We start from the raw sequence: 15,796 nt of genomic DNA, 5'->3' as shown, positions 1-15,796 counted from the left end.
TCAATTCTGTTAAAAACGGGGATAAAAACAAAGTTGCACTATTCTTTGTAGACGATGTGGCTTCCCCGCTTTTTCCTAAAGAATTGTCATTTTTACATTTCACTCCTCTTTACCATGACATTTTCTCAAATTGTCGAAAACTGGACGGCGTATTTATATGACGTGCCGCGCGTTGCAAAATTAAAATAACGAAATGGGGGGGGGGGAATGAGCTAGATCTTCGCTTCATCGCGTAAATAATTTTTAATTTTTCGCTTTAATAGTTTCAACCTTTCGCGTCAATAATTTCTAACTTTTCGCTTCTTACTTTCGCTTCAATATTTTAAGAAATTATTTAACATATTCGAGCAAAGTGCAATGGCTCTGTGTAGGGTAATCCTCAAATTTGGTTAGAATTTTATTGTTGTTGTTATGAATTTTTGTTGAAGTTGTTTTTAAACCGTATGATGAGGTCATTAGTTGAAGATGTCAGTCAACGAGGTTTTCGGCCCGGTTCGCTTCAATATTTTTTTCACGTTTTTAACTTTTTGCTTCAATCTTTAATTCCTCTTCCCGATGCAACTAAGTATTTCTTAAACAACCCACGTACAAGTACTCAATTTACACATTCTATACAAGCTTTTCATCGCAGATTATTTGAATATATTTTGTCAAAAGTATAAGGTTGCGAGGTGACGGGTCTATACGAGCAAAAGTTCGAAAATACGACCTTCCTCACTTGTTAAAAAAATCGCGTCTAAGTGTTTGAGACCTCTAGTTAGTCTGATTCGCAGACTTCTTCCTATGTATAGTACACTCGTTAGACGCTGGCGACTAGTGTTATACGCCTGTCCATTTTTTGTTCAAAAAGCTGCTAGTATGGCTAAAAAATTAAACGCCTGCGACTAGTGCTAAACGCCACTTTTTTTAACAAGTGAGTACAAATTTTGGACATTTTTGGGACCCCAAATTTTGATCGATTTTCTACAAATTTTGTTGATTTTTAGCATAATTTGGTCGACTTTTCGGAAGTCGCAACTCTTTTAGAGAGAAATTTCTGATTTTCATGATTTTGGGACCCTTTCAGAAAATAACTTACGAATTTGTACCCCTAGAGAAACCTTTTAGGAATGAAAAAGGGGACCCTTATGGCTCGTCACCTGTTTTGCCCAAGTCCCATCACCCCCAGGATTTTGAAATTTTCCCGACCTTTATTGCTTTAGCACGGCGATCTGGGCCCGGCAATATTTTTTTTAAAGTCGCCCTAGAACTCAGAAAAACCTAAACAACCTCATTTTTTTACTTTTATCCTTTGAATATCATTAAAATGTTGATAAAAATCGCTATTTCCTGTTTTTTGATTCAACCGATTTTTCATAATATGGATTCCGATTTTCGTGTATCCCTTAGGAAATTTTTATTTTCAGGCTAAAAATTAATTCAAAGGAAATAGTAATGAAGCCAAAATTGTTGTATTCTCATGACGCATTTCAATAAAAAAATACATCAAATGACCATTTTTAGTCAAGTGAGAGAAAAGAGTTATCATGAATCCGATTTTCTCCAAGGCCAGATCGCAGTGTAGCTTGCCGAGAGAAGATTAAAAAATGGGTGTTTGATAAGAAAACGTCGTTTTTATCATCTCTTTTATCACCAATTTATGGTATAACGAATAAAAATTTTTATTTTACACTAAAACTAGAAAAAATTGCATGTATCAATTATTATCTATGTCTTCATTTAGGTATTTTCCAACTGTGTTCCAAATTTCAGAAAGATTCATCAATGCAGTATTGAGTTATTGCATTTTTAAGTTTCCAGGCAGATTCCACTGCTTATTAAGCGTCTATTTACACATCAAATCCCGTTTTTTAGTAAAAAGAGCCTTAAAATGTTCCTATTCAGGATATTTTTTTACAAAATCTAAGATTTTCCACCCTTCCACCCCCCAAAGGTATGGCAAGCGATAATCACAAATTCAAGAAAAACTAGGTTTTTCTGCAGAAAACCTGGGTTTCGGGTGAAAAACCTAGTTTTTCTGTAGAAAACCTAGGTTTTCCCGGTTTTCCCAGAGCTTATAAATTTTCAAGAGAAAACTCTGGTTTGTCAATCGCGCTTTTAAATGATCACTTTTAATATCGAAAAATCGTCTGCCGTAAAATCCGAATAAGTAACTTAGATTTTCTGAAAAGAAGCGTATTGGTCTTTTTTTTCCAGAAATTCATGGTTATGTTTGTCTATTGCTTATTCTCTGACATTTTAAATTTCCGGGGGTTTTGTTGTTTCATGTTTGGAATTGCTTAGGTAACGGCTTGTCACTGTGCCGGGTGCATACTCGGCGCCTTGGGTCCCGCAGGGTTGCTAGTAACGGCTCGAATTTCAGTCAGGTTAAAAAAGGGGCAATTTTACCCATATTATAATAACATTACCCCCGTCTTTTTTGTCATTCTATAAGTATTTCCAAATCTTATCTCTCGTCAACCGAGATTTCTTGTCTTTTAGTAATTCATCAAAACAACAATGACCAAAGGAGACATGTTCTATCAAAAAACTTGAATTTTCTGAGATATTGTGTCTTCTTTAGAAAAACTAGGGTTTTCACCCGAAAAACCAGGTTTTTGACAGAAAACCCAGGTTTCTGGCAGAAAAACCTAGTTTTTCTCGAAATTGTGATTTTCGCTTGCCATACAAAGGTGCTGATTTTTGGAAGAAGAAACCACTTTGTATTATTACAACTATTAGTCATAGCTTGAACATGCGATTTTGTTTTGAAATGAAAAATTTGGAGAAGAAAGAAAATGTTCCTCGCTTAGAATAAAAAATATGCCTAGATAAATACCTATATAAGTACCATATATCCTAGATAGGAGTATTTTAGAAATCAAGAAATTTGTTCCTATCTAGGCGGTTAGTCCTGACTGCCTCTGTACACTGACCGGCGTAACATCCCCTACCCCTTTTTGTTCAAGTACCATCCCTTACGGAACTTCCACGCGTTTTAAATGCATCGAATTTTTCATTGAAATTTGAGTTTAATTGCAATTTAAATGTAGTGAAACCTGGACCTGGACAAAAATGTTAAACGAATTTAAATCGCATTGCTAGAGTAAAAACTTTGCAAATAAAATGCATTATGGAATAGCATACAGTATGCACTTTAATTGCATTGAAATAACATTTGAAAAAATAGGATATATAATTCATTAGGATTTCTTTTAAAATGCATTTAATTTTTTGAACAATTTTATAATTTTTTGATACTTCACAATTACAAATACATTTTTAACATGAAAAAGAGAATTGAGGAGAATTATAAATACATTTTTAATGAACGGCGTCAAAATTAAAATGCAATTTAAATAGCGGACAAGATTTCAAATGAATTGAAAATCCAAATTTAAAATGCCTTTTCAATATCCGAAATATTTCTTATAGGAAAGATTTTTCATAAGAATTGAGAATTTGTAATGCATTATTTTTCTCTTTTATTTGTAAGAATACCACTACCAGTATTCGGGTCCTTATAGGGATTTTATCGGGGCATTTTCTGATTATTTTCCGAGGTTTATCGATGCTTTTTAAGGGGTATACATTGTTGAGCTGTATTCGATGGGTTATTGGCTAATATTCACTCAGATTAACTGCGTTTTGAGATACAGGATACAAGTCTAATCGTTTGAGTTGCAAATGGAATTTTTTATTTAGTAGAATAAACAGAAGTTAAAGTTGAAATTTACAATACAACGAAAATTCTAATAAAAGATTAAAAATTAAAAAACTGAAAAATAAGATGGCGTCTTCGTCTTTTGTTTGGTATCGTGATTTTAATCATCCTTCAATTGTGTGTCAGTATTCCGTCGGTATATTATGGTTTTACCTGAAAGTTAGAAAGAAAATAAATATTAATGAATAAATTTTGGAAATAAGATTGGAGTTGTTAAACTTAAGCCAAGAAGAGACTCTTCCTTAACATCATTTCTAAACATAGCTCATGGCCTGACGGACATGTGACTGACACAACTGACAACTTGGCTTGTTAAAATAAAACTTTTAAACATCAATTTTCTCAAATCTTTTGTGTTCTAATTGCTCGTAATTTAATCAAACTAAACCGCCAATACACAAAACAATTTCGCTAACTAATTTGCTACAATTCTCAATGGAGCAGAGCAATTTACGCAAATTATTCGAAAAAAATAAATGTATTTTAAACGTATCTAAGAATTTTAAACGTAAAAAAATTGTCACAAATTTTTACAATTTTGATTAAGTTTCTTCTGCATTGAAGAATAAATCAAACATCAAAAACGATCATTTTTTTGTGATAAAAACAAAATTTCTGTCCTTATTATTGTGAACTAACTCAACTTACAAATCCATGGAAATACTGTGCTAGTCTCGTTTTTACAAGTAAGACAGAAAATTTGACCCAAGATTTTCATTTTTTTTGTCAGACAAAAAACTTATGATTAAAATCAGAAAAAAAGTTGCGCCATTTCTTTTGAAATACTATGATATGTGATAATAATAACATAAAAAACTTTTGTTCATAATTTGCGGAAGAATTCATCCTACTTCAGGATCATGCGCTACTTGCAACTAAAAGCTAACATATTCTGTTATCTTGCGCGCAGAGCTTCTAGAATGGCTGCTACGCGCTCGCTTTTCCAAGTTTTTTTCGAATATTAAAAGTATTTGTTGTTAGACAAATATTCACTTTTTATCCGATAAAAAACTCATCGAAAGTTTATCTGGTTCAGAGAAAAAAAGTTTCGTTATGAATCGTGAGGGCGGCTGGGTCACTAAAATTTAAAAATTTTAAATGATTTTCCGACCCGCCCTGGATTGTGCACAAAAAGCTGTATTTGATTTTTTTAAAACTCGTGCACTGGTCGTGCTCTCAAAAAGACAGAACTCCTAAAAAGTACTTTCTGACATCATTTAATTTTGAAACCTACCATAATGAACTGTAATTTTTAACTCATGAAAAATAGCATATTCAATGAAATATAACATTATATATTATTTTCAGATCCATTTCCTGACACCCCTGTCTCAGTGACCCTGTTAAAGTTATTTAGCCAGTGAAGATAAAATGAGCTATGCCAATGGGAGTGGAAAACCGCTTGTTTTTAAATGAGTGGGGATTTCAAATTCTAATGTTTACAGCTCAAAAATCCAGTGAGGATGGCCTCAGTGTTTTTTTCCGAGCGGCAATGAGAGCTCTTGTAGCTTTTCAATGGGGATGAAATTTAGTGAAATTTCAGGGTATTTTTATCACCGGGACCATTTTTGGCGGTTTTTTCCAGTGAGGAGGGGTCCCACCGAGTCTGTTTCTAGGGGCTGTTTCCTCTAGCTTGTGAACAGCTGCGAGAGAGTTAATCAAGGAGGAGATTTAACAAAACATGATAAACATGGATTAAAGATTTAAAATTGATGGCGAAATACTGTACTGTCATCAGCGTGCCTTATTTTTGACGATTACGATCTTCATTGTAAGGGTGCGATTTCGCGATAGCCGCATTCTTTTGTGGTAAATATGGTTTTAAGATTACAAAAACGCTGGGTCTTTCACTTCACCACAGAAAAGGTTAGCTTGAAATTGAAAGTTACACTGAAAGAAAGAACATGGGATTTCAATTAAGTTTCAAGAATTTTGGTAACATTTTATTTGAAAGCTTGCGAAAAATCTCCATTCTGCAATGAATTCAAATAGGTGAAAATGGAAATTTTTGGTAATCCCTGTACCATTAATCATTCTATCTCTTTTCTGAATACCAAATAGACTGGCTATAGTTTTACTTAAAATATATTAGGTTGCATTTAGTCTCGTGACTATTTACTCTGGTATAAATCTTTACTAATTTATCTTTTTACTTATTTTTTGATTTAAAAAAAATTAAAACAGCATGGAATGGAAAAGTGCATTTTATTTGTAAAACTATTTGAACTGCGTTTTATTTTATCAAATTCGTGACCATATCGAAAAATTTAGTTTCAATACGTTTAAAAATCGAATGGAAAGTGCATTTTATTTGTAAAACTATTTGAACTGCATTTTACTTTATCGAATTCATGACCATATCGAAAAATTTAGTTTCAATGCGTTTAAAAAATCGAATGGAAAGTGCATTTTATTTTTAAAAATATTTGAACTGCATTTTTTTTGTCAATTCATCAGCATATCGAAAAATTTAGTTTAAATGCGTTTAAAAAATCGAATAAAAAATGCATTTTATTTGTGAGAGCATCTGAATTGCATTTTATTTTAGTGAATCCGTGGTTCACATTAAAGATATAATTTTACTACGTTTAAAAAAGTTAATGGAAAATGAATTCAATTGAAACAACATTTGAATTGTATTTTCTTTGCTCAAGTTCAACGTAATCTTTTATTATACATTTATATGTAATTTAAAGTCTAGAATTTAAATACATTTTGATACCCAATGAATTAGAAATTCATCAAAGTTTTGAACGTAGAATTTTATTCTATTTTAATGCATTTTATATTCGTTTTCAATGGAATACAAGCATTTAGTTTCCGTAAGGGGCACCCCCTGGCCCCAGGAATTAAACCTTTTTGCTCAAGTGGTCTCAATGGGCTATTCCATTTTCAAACCACACCATCAGGGGTATAGACAAACTTTTCCAAGCAAGGAGGTCTGAGCATTGGTTTTCCAAGGGGTTTTTATTCCTTTTTCAGATTTTCCAAGAGGGTTATTGAAGGCGAGATTGAAGGTTTCCAGCAGGGGGTTCTCTATTCATAAACTGACTTCAATACTTCCAGATGATCTCAATCGAACGGAATCGACAATCGAACCAATCGAGCAACATTGAATGCAATTAATCGATTGAAATTTGATTGTCGAACGCAATCAAAACTCAATCGAATATTACCGCTATTTTCAGATTCGATTGATTCGATTGAAGACATCGAACGTAATCGACGGACATCGAACAAACATCGAACGCTAAAATGGCAATCGAACCAACCGAACTTTACCTAGAATCTCAATCGGTCGATTTGGTTCGATCGTCCATTCCGTTCAATTGAGATCGTCTGGATACTTATTTTCATCCCCCTTTTTTAAATTTCTCTTTCCAGAAGGGGTCTACCCCTGATTTCCAGGGGATAATTTGTTATTCAAAATTTCCAGGGGGGGGGTAGTGAAAAAAGATATCAATACCCCTGTATAAATTTTAAGGAATGGCCCAATCAAGTCATGATGCACAAAAGGGTCTTCTCCTCATTGTCAGATTAAAGTAAAATGTGAGGTCTTTGTACTATTATCCGATCAAGAAACTGAAGCCTTACCAGTGAAAACTTAGCGGTTATCCCTTGAAATTCGGTTGTATTCTCAAAAAAATTTCGAGCAAACCAGACTCTTCTTTCGACTACCTGCACGTGGTGTAGTTTGCACAAGAACCCCCAAAATGTAGCGCACACGGGACGGAGCTAGCCTTGAGGACTGGGCTAGCCCGCGAAAAACTTACGTCATAGATTTTCTAGGTCTCAGTCTTTTTTTAGAAGCGCGAGAAGTTTAAAAAAACTTGAAGCGAAAAGTTTAGAAACATTGAAGCGAAAAGTTGGAAATTATTGAAGCGAAAATCGAAAAATTTTGACACGAATAATTTGAAATTATTGACGCGAAAAAATAGAAAAATTTTGACGAACATTTGGAAAATTTGGACGCGAAAAAATAGAAATTATCGACGCGAGAGGTTGAAAATATTGAAGCGAAAAGTTGTAACGTATTGACGCGAAAGAGTAAAATACATTGAAGCGAAAAGTTCAAAAAATATTGAAGCGAAAAGTTAGAAGTTATTGACGCGAAAGTGTTAAATACATTGAAGCGAAAAGTTCAAAAAATATTGAAGCGAAAAGTTGGAAGTTATTGACGCGAAAGTGTTAAATACATTGAAGCGAAAAGTTAAAAAATTATTGAAGCGAAAAGTTAGAAATTATTGACGCGAAAGGTTGAAACTATTAAAGCGAACAATTAAAAATTATTTACGCGATGAAGCGAAGATCTAGCTCATTTCTCACCTTTCGTTATTTTAATTTTGCAACGCGCGGCACGTCATATATTTAATACGAGCGAAGCGAGAAAAAGATCTCCTGGGGAGGGTTAGAGTCAAACTTTGAAGATATCTTTTTGTTGATTTGATCGTTTTTTTAAGCCAGCTTCAACATCCAAAGGACTTTTAGTGCGTTCAGCTACAGCTTAACCGGCGTGCGACGCCGGGTACCGGCTAGTTGTTCATAATAACTGAGTAACAATTTTTTGTCTTACGTAATTTAGAAAACATGCAGGGCTCAAAAAAGGCGATGTAAAATTACTAAGCCTTTAATTTTAGCTAATTTGGATCGATAAAGATATAATTAGCCTTTAATTGCCAGCAATTTGTCATTCAATCATGGCCAATTTGGAATAGGTTTCTGATTTAATTGGTGAGAGTTGGATATCGTCGCCACAAAGGAAATTGCGAATATATAATTTCATGGCTGGGGATTGGAGTCTTTTTTCATTTTTAAGTCAGAAAATTCAGCGGAGATCGAACAAATAGCACAATATTTAGCAATGAGGATTATTTGCTTATATTCAGTGGGTACAAAAACCAGGGACGATATTTTAGCAAATTTTTCCAGTGGGAAGGAGTCTCAGTAGGTCTGTGAGAAGAGGGTGTGTGTAAAGACATTACTGTACAGTGGAAACTTGGGCTAAAGTGAAGTTTTTCCCGATGAAATATCTTTTTGGTTCACTTCAAGGGGTGATTTGATGACAAAAATTTTCGAAAGACTTTAAAAAGACTATCTTTGGTTACTTTGAAGCCTCCTGATTTCAGATATAACTTATTTTTCAAATGGATTTATTGAATAGAAAGTTATAGGTCTTAGAAGGTTTGCCGTTTGAGTGAAAAACAAAACAACAAAGAATGGGTTTTTCCACTCACTCACATGAGCTACCTTCGATGTAACCTTCGATGTAAAAACTTTTTGAAATCGGTAGGCTCCTTTGTAACCAAAAATGAAGCTCTAAAGGACGAAAAGTTCATTCTTTCCAATTCATTTTTCATTTTAATTTGTTTATATTTTTCCAGGAAATTAAAGTGCTCTAAATTATCTTTTCAACGGTGTATAATTTGTTTGTTAGAATTGAAGTATTCGTTGAAGGATGGCAGTTAAATTAAGAGAACACAAGCAAACGGTAGCCCATATTTTGAAAGACTATTACATTTTGCGATTTGAAAAGAAATTTAAGGAATTTTGTGTTATAGCTCCTCTAAAACCAGATCATCAGGAGGAAGTGTGTAAGCTCCAATTTCCACTCCACTTCACTCTCTTCCATTCACTCCTCACTCCCAATTACTCAGTGCCTCTAAGAAGAGGGCCTTCGGCCCTAAATTGTAACTCTCAAGTCCAACCGTGACCCTAACTGGTAAAGACCCCATTACTCTTTGTACTTTACGCTGTTTAAACCACTAACTGTTTAAAGAACGATAAATTACGCATGTGCATTATATGGGCTGAAATTGAAGCATCCACTATATGTCAGATATAACCTCTTTTTCTCTCATTTCCTATCTAAGATAACCGCAGAAAGGCTATAAGAAACTTTTTTCGCTAAGAGGATGAGCAGAAGCAGAAGCCTATTGCTCAACCGTCACTTGAGTAACGTTGATAAACGTCGTCGACGTCGCGAGAACGTCGTAGAAAATCCTATTTTCAGCTTCTATGTTTTACTTTTTTGCTAAAAGGGTACATAATGTGTTCACACTCTTTTGAGACAGACTTCATAGTAGACATTCTGGTTTCTTTTTTCCATCGACTTTGATTAAACGATTAAAAAACTTACAACTATACAATCAAAGTCATAATATTTGAGAAAAAACGATTTGGAAGCGCTCTAAATTAGGTTGGGAAGGTAGAGTTTTAACGCTCAGACTTACGACTTTGGAGCTTAGGATCTGAGGATCCAAAAGTCCAAGACTGGTCCAATAGGGCTCAGAATATAGCCTGGAAGTCTATAAACCCCTCCCGAATTAAAATATTCGAATAGATTTATCAGTTTGCTCAAAAGTGACTTTTTCGCCCGAACTTTAAATTGCTGAAAACGAGGAATTAGCCAAAATTCCCAATATATTTTGACCGACATTGTATTACGCAATTTTTTACAACTCAAAATTATCTTATAAATACAATTGAAAGATCGTGACGAAAAGTTGCGTGAAACTTTGAGTATCAAACAATTCTTATCTCAACTTCAATTTATTGTGTAAATACAATTGAAAAATTCCAGCATCGAGCGTTTTGTGACTTAAATTCGACTTAAGTTTTAATATTCTTCTAGGTTATTGAACCTGTCAGACGCAAGTACGAGTGAGTGATTTCATCACTTTGACCTTTTTACAGACTTCATTTAGATGTCAGAACTTTCTCCTTGGAAGGTTTTATCTTTTACGGCCTTTAGAGTTTGTTGAGATAGTATTTATGTTTCTTTTCAAAATAATTTTAATTTCGTTTATTGAATTATTCCAAGTTGACAATATATCACTAAATTCAGTTAGTTTTCTCGTCAACATAACAACAAAGGTATCAGAAAAATAAACAGAAAGATTTTGTATTTTGTCGAAACTATTAGTGAGGTTAAGTAAATCGGTAAAATCACGACGAGGAACGAAAATTTAACAGGCTAGTGAGTTTCAACCAATCAAATTTCGTATTTCCACTAGCCTATTACATTTTTCGTCCGTCGTCGTGATTATCCCGGTATACTTAACCTCACTATTATCTTCTGAAGCAAACAACTGAAGCGAGTATCTGAACAGGGTGAAAAAAAACTACGTACAAATTTTACGCCGTGATGAAATATATATAATTTGAAAAAGTCTAATAACAGTCTTTAACTTCTACTCTGGTTATTACTTGTGAATACATCGGACGTCTTCAAATACTTGGTGGCATTAAAGTTTGACATGCTTTTCTTTGTGTTTAAGTTTGGTTTCTTTCTTTTCCTTCAAGTCGGCTCAGTCAGACATTGATAAAATCGATCTGCGAACACACGTTTGAAAGGAAAATAATAATTTATGAAAATAATTACAAATAATATGACAAAATCAAACAAAGGAATGTTTTTTTTTTAGGATAATTATTGACTATAACCCTCCGGATAGCAGTGTGCCAAAATAACTTATTAACCTATGGGACGAAGGATGTTAATTTGTCCTTCCTTAATTTTACCTTCACACAGACCCACTGGGACCCCTTCCCACTGGAAAAATTGGCCCCGGTTGAAAATCATCCTCTAATTTTTGTCCCCATTGAAAATAATCAAATAAACCGATCCTCACTGCAAAATTTTATTTTATTTTTCTCTTCCCCGCTGAATCTTCTGACTTAAAAACAAAAGAATTGAAATCCTTAGCCATAAAAAATATGGGAATAGTAATTCCCATCGAGTTTCAGTCCATTATTTTTACGGCAGGTACAAAATGCATGAAACATGATGCATATTGCATAATGCATAATAGTATTGTGTAATTTACAGAACGATTTTATATTTTCTAAAACTCTCCTTTGCAGAGGCTAAAACAGCGAAAACCTCTTTAGAAGAGTTTCTTGTAAACATTCCAATCAGAGGGATTTCCCAAGACATAATATTTACTTTTCGAAAGAGAAAACATTTTTTTCTTTTCTTAATCAAAAGTTATGGGCGTTTTTGTGGTAAAAAAATGCTATAATTTTGCATAAATTATGCAGATTGTGGGGAAATTCCCTGTTTTCAATCAATTTTTGACCCTAAAATCGTCTATAACTTTTTATCTAAAAAAGTTGAGACTTTGATATAATACATTTTTTTGCTCCTTTGAAGAGCTCTATCACGTGGTAAAGGTCTTTTTTGATTTTGAAAACCCCCTAAAAATCACAAATTTTCAGGGCTTACAATTTTGCCTAGAAACGCAAAAAATCGCAAATTACGCAAAAACTGCGGGTTTTCAAGCTTGGTAACATTCAAATTCCGAATCAGCACCCTCAAATTGACCAAGAAAGATATCAAAAGTTTATTCACCGATATTTTGAAATTTTTATTTATTTTTGAAACAATAACATCCACTGGCCACGGCCTAATATAAATCTGAGGGTACAGGTTTCTCCCTTGAAAGGTTTTACCCAAAATCTTGGTACTTAATAAAGAGGGTATTTAGAAACTACGATCCCAGATCCGATGGATCCGATTATCACATTAATATCTATGAGGTTTACCTGTAACATGTTGATGATATTTTTGTTCAGCTGGACTGACGAGTTAGATTTATGCAATAGTGCTGATCGAATCTGGAAAACAAAATGAGGAAAGAAAAGTTTTGATTTTGGGAAAGAGTAGAAAACCCCCAAAACCTTTATAACTACAAGCTCTTTTTTATAATAGATAGTAATGAAGCTACAACAATTTAAGAACAGTGCTAAGCTGAAATTGAATTGCAAGAAATTCAAGAGTAAAATTAGATAAAGAGCCTGAAATATCTCAATCTCGTCCTAAAATAAAAACAGAAAGCAGGGTTGAGGGTTGAGGGTCAAGAAACTTTAATCTGATCTCAATTACCTCCTTTATTTCATTCCTAAGTGGTTAAGAATTTCTCACCGGGTCACTGAAAGAGGGGTGTATTATTCGTCAATAATAAAGTTGACTTGTGGTACCTAAAACACACCAAAGAATAGCATACCTTGCTTTGAACAATCAGTTATTTTTGCATTTTCCAGAGAAATATTTTTGTGTCTCCTTTGTCTCCTCTGTTCTTTCAGAAAAAAAAATTTGTACTTGCTTCCCAAAGAACTTACCAAAAAAATGAAACTTTAGAAACTCATTATATATGTTATGATGCAAGTTAATCTTCAGAATTTTCTAGCCAATTATTAGAGAAAAGATCGTCTTAGAAATTTCACTCACCTGAGAAAATGATCAATCAAAAGTCTTTGCTCCATCTTTTCAGCATAAACTCCTTAAAAATGAAATTGGCAAAAATAATAATCTTATCCCAACATTCTATAAACTGAAGAGCACCACATTTATATACTTGGCTCACTAAAAAGTTTCAAGAAAAAGAATCAAAACAAAACATTCGAAATTTTGGCGATTCGAATGTTCAAAATGAATTTCGTATTCGAATGTTTTTAAAAAAAGAACGTTTCTGAATCAATTACACATTAGAGAAAATATTTTTCTAAAAATTGAAAAGGCCAACCGCTTGCTAATTAAACCCAACTAAAAATGCCTGAAAAACAACACAAAGTACAGCAGACCTGCCAACCTGTGAAAGGCCAAAACCTTGAGACTTTTATTTTTTTCCTCAGAAAACCTTGAGATTCAGGCAAAAACCGTGAGATTTTCGTTTTTGATTTTTTTCTGTTTTAGACAAAAGAGCACTAGGTAAAATATTCTTGCTTGGTTCGGATTCCGCCATATTTGTTTACATTGAAAAAAAATTCCGATTCTTTTCTTTCATCAAAAGAAATATAAGGGGGATAAAATCGTAAGCGTGAGAGTCTTGAGAACACAACATTAAATTATCTCCCTAATAATAATAGCATTCCCGCTATTTATGGGGGTTTCCGAAGGCTTATTTATACACGGAAAGTGTCCGCGGGTAAAAACCACTGACCTTTATATAACCCAGGCAATTCTTTTAGTCATATCTCAAGAAATATGCTTTTAAACATATCAAAACTTTATGTGCTCCTAGAAAAGGCATTAAAAATTGTTTGTGCAAATAATTTTCAATAAGTTTGCAGTAAAAATGTGTATTTTACAGACCAGAGTACAATTTCCTTACCGTCGAAAAAAGATCTTTTTCTCTCAAAATTGGCCTTTTTGTCTGAAATGAATTAGTGAAATGATGCTTAATAAGGTTTAGAGCCACTCGATTCTTCATGTTATACTCAGAGAGGTACCTGGGGAATATATAAGGGCTAAATGTGTCTGGTCAGCACTTTATAAGCATGTTTTTTTGGTAAGATTTGATCCAAAAAACGGTGAAACTTCCAAAGCTATTACTCAAATATTTGACAAAGTCTCTCATTGTATCTCGACATTAAACAAAGTTGAGCCTTATTCTTTAGTTTGACACATGCAAAGAATCAAGAATACATGTAAATCGATGTGTGTATTTTAGAGACCAGAATTAAGTGCTTCTAGGTGGTATTGCCCTAAAATGTTTAGACTTACCACGGAAAAACCCGAGCTGGAGAATTTTACTGAGTAAAATCTGTCAAGATCCTCTAATTCCTATATCTTTATTATTCATGCATGTAACGAGAAATCTGTGTAGCCTGTCTTTGAGACTTCGAGAAGTGCTTAGAACTTCCAGAACTGCGTAGCTACATAAGCATAAAATTTTGATGAAATTAGTCTGGCTTTGAGACCACTAAGCCTGGATAGCTTTGTATGCGCCAGACGTCAGACTTTGAATTATTTTCCTAAAAAAGAACAAAGCCCCAAAGTTTTTATTTCTTGCAAGCTTGCTAGATACTAGCACAGATTTGTCGCACAGTCGCTGAACGGCCTGTAGAGTTTCTGTCCACCCTACGACCATCACATGGTATGGGTTGGTCCTAGCAAAGTAGTATTTACTTTTCATTAAGTGAAACACAGCACCGAGTTGGAGTTAGTCCTGATCTCCTAGACGACGGTCAATACTTGGTACACTACTGCGCCTTCACATGGGATAAATCATAACTGGACGTCTATCTTCCATTGTGTCTTTGAAGTGAGCTTCGTTGCCGCCTGTATTTTAAAATTGGTATAAAAAATCCGACAATATTCCGTCACAATGCTATTTCTTTGAATTACTTAGGTAAAATGATTGATAGATAGCTTGATAGTTTGAAAATCTATATATTAATATGCTAAAACGTGTGTGTTTACAACGTTTTATAAAAAGTTTTCGAAAATCTAACAAAGCTCTACAAAGCCTCCTCTTCATGATGTTGAACTTTTTTCTCCTTTCTTTTATAAAATCAAAATCTTATCATCAATCAGCAGCTATCATTCTTCCGTTGGGTTTTTTTTAGATGTATAGTGATTTACTGGATTGGGACACGCAGCGTGCGACGCTGTGCATACGGCTAGTTACTCTCAAGTCACAAAATAATTATTTTCAATTTTTTTTTATACGCTGAAATGGAGAATTCCAACTGCGTGTATCACTTTTGCCATTCCAATTAGTTTTTTTATTGACTTGAAAAAAAAAGTATGCCAAAGTTGTGAGCCTGTGTCATAAGAATATCATAATTTGAATCCTATACTCTCAATCCTATATACTCGATATTATTTCATCGGAGTTTTGAAAAATGACGATGATTTCGCATCTGTTATCTTTGTTATGATATAGATAAAAGACTGGAGAAGAGTAGAACAACAGAGACTTTGTGTAAGTTTTGACGTTGTTAGCAAGGTATTCCCAAGGTAGATCATCAAAACCTATTGTTTCATTTTATGTTTTAACGAGGCGGCAACGAAGCTAGCAGTGCTTACGAAGGAGAAGGATGTCCAGCCGTTTGTTCATGTTCTGACAAAGCCACAGAGACCAGATGATTCTAAAACTTTAAAACTTCATGAGGGGAAAGGAAAATGGGATCACCATCAACAAGCCATGTCCGAAACAAATAAGAATTTTAAAATCAAGATTTCTTAATATTATACTTAGATTTTGTAAGAAAACGGGGATATTTTGATGGCAATAACTTCTTTAAAGCGCTTTTAGTTAAAATTCCTACAGTCTGACTTCTTCAACTAGCTGAAGGTGCTGTGTTGCA

The sequence above is a fragment of the Clytia hemisphaerica genome, unplaced genomic scaffold, assembly GCF_902728285.1.
Source record: "Clytia hemisphaerica strain Z4C2 unplaced genomic scaffold, Clytia hemisphaerica genome assembly, whole genome shotgun sequence".
Taxonomy (NCBI): domain Eukaryota; kingdom Metazoa; phylum Cnidaria; class Hydrozoa; order Leptothecata; family Clytiidae; genus Clytia; species Clytia hemisphaerica.
Note: the sequence above shows the minus strand (reverse complement) of the source record.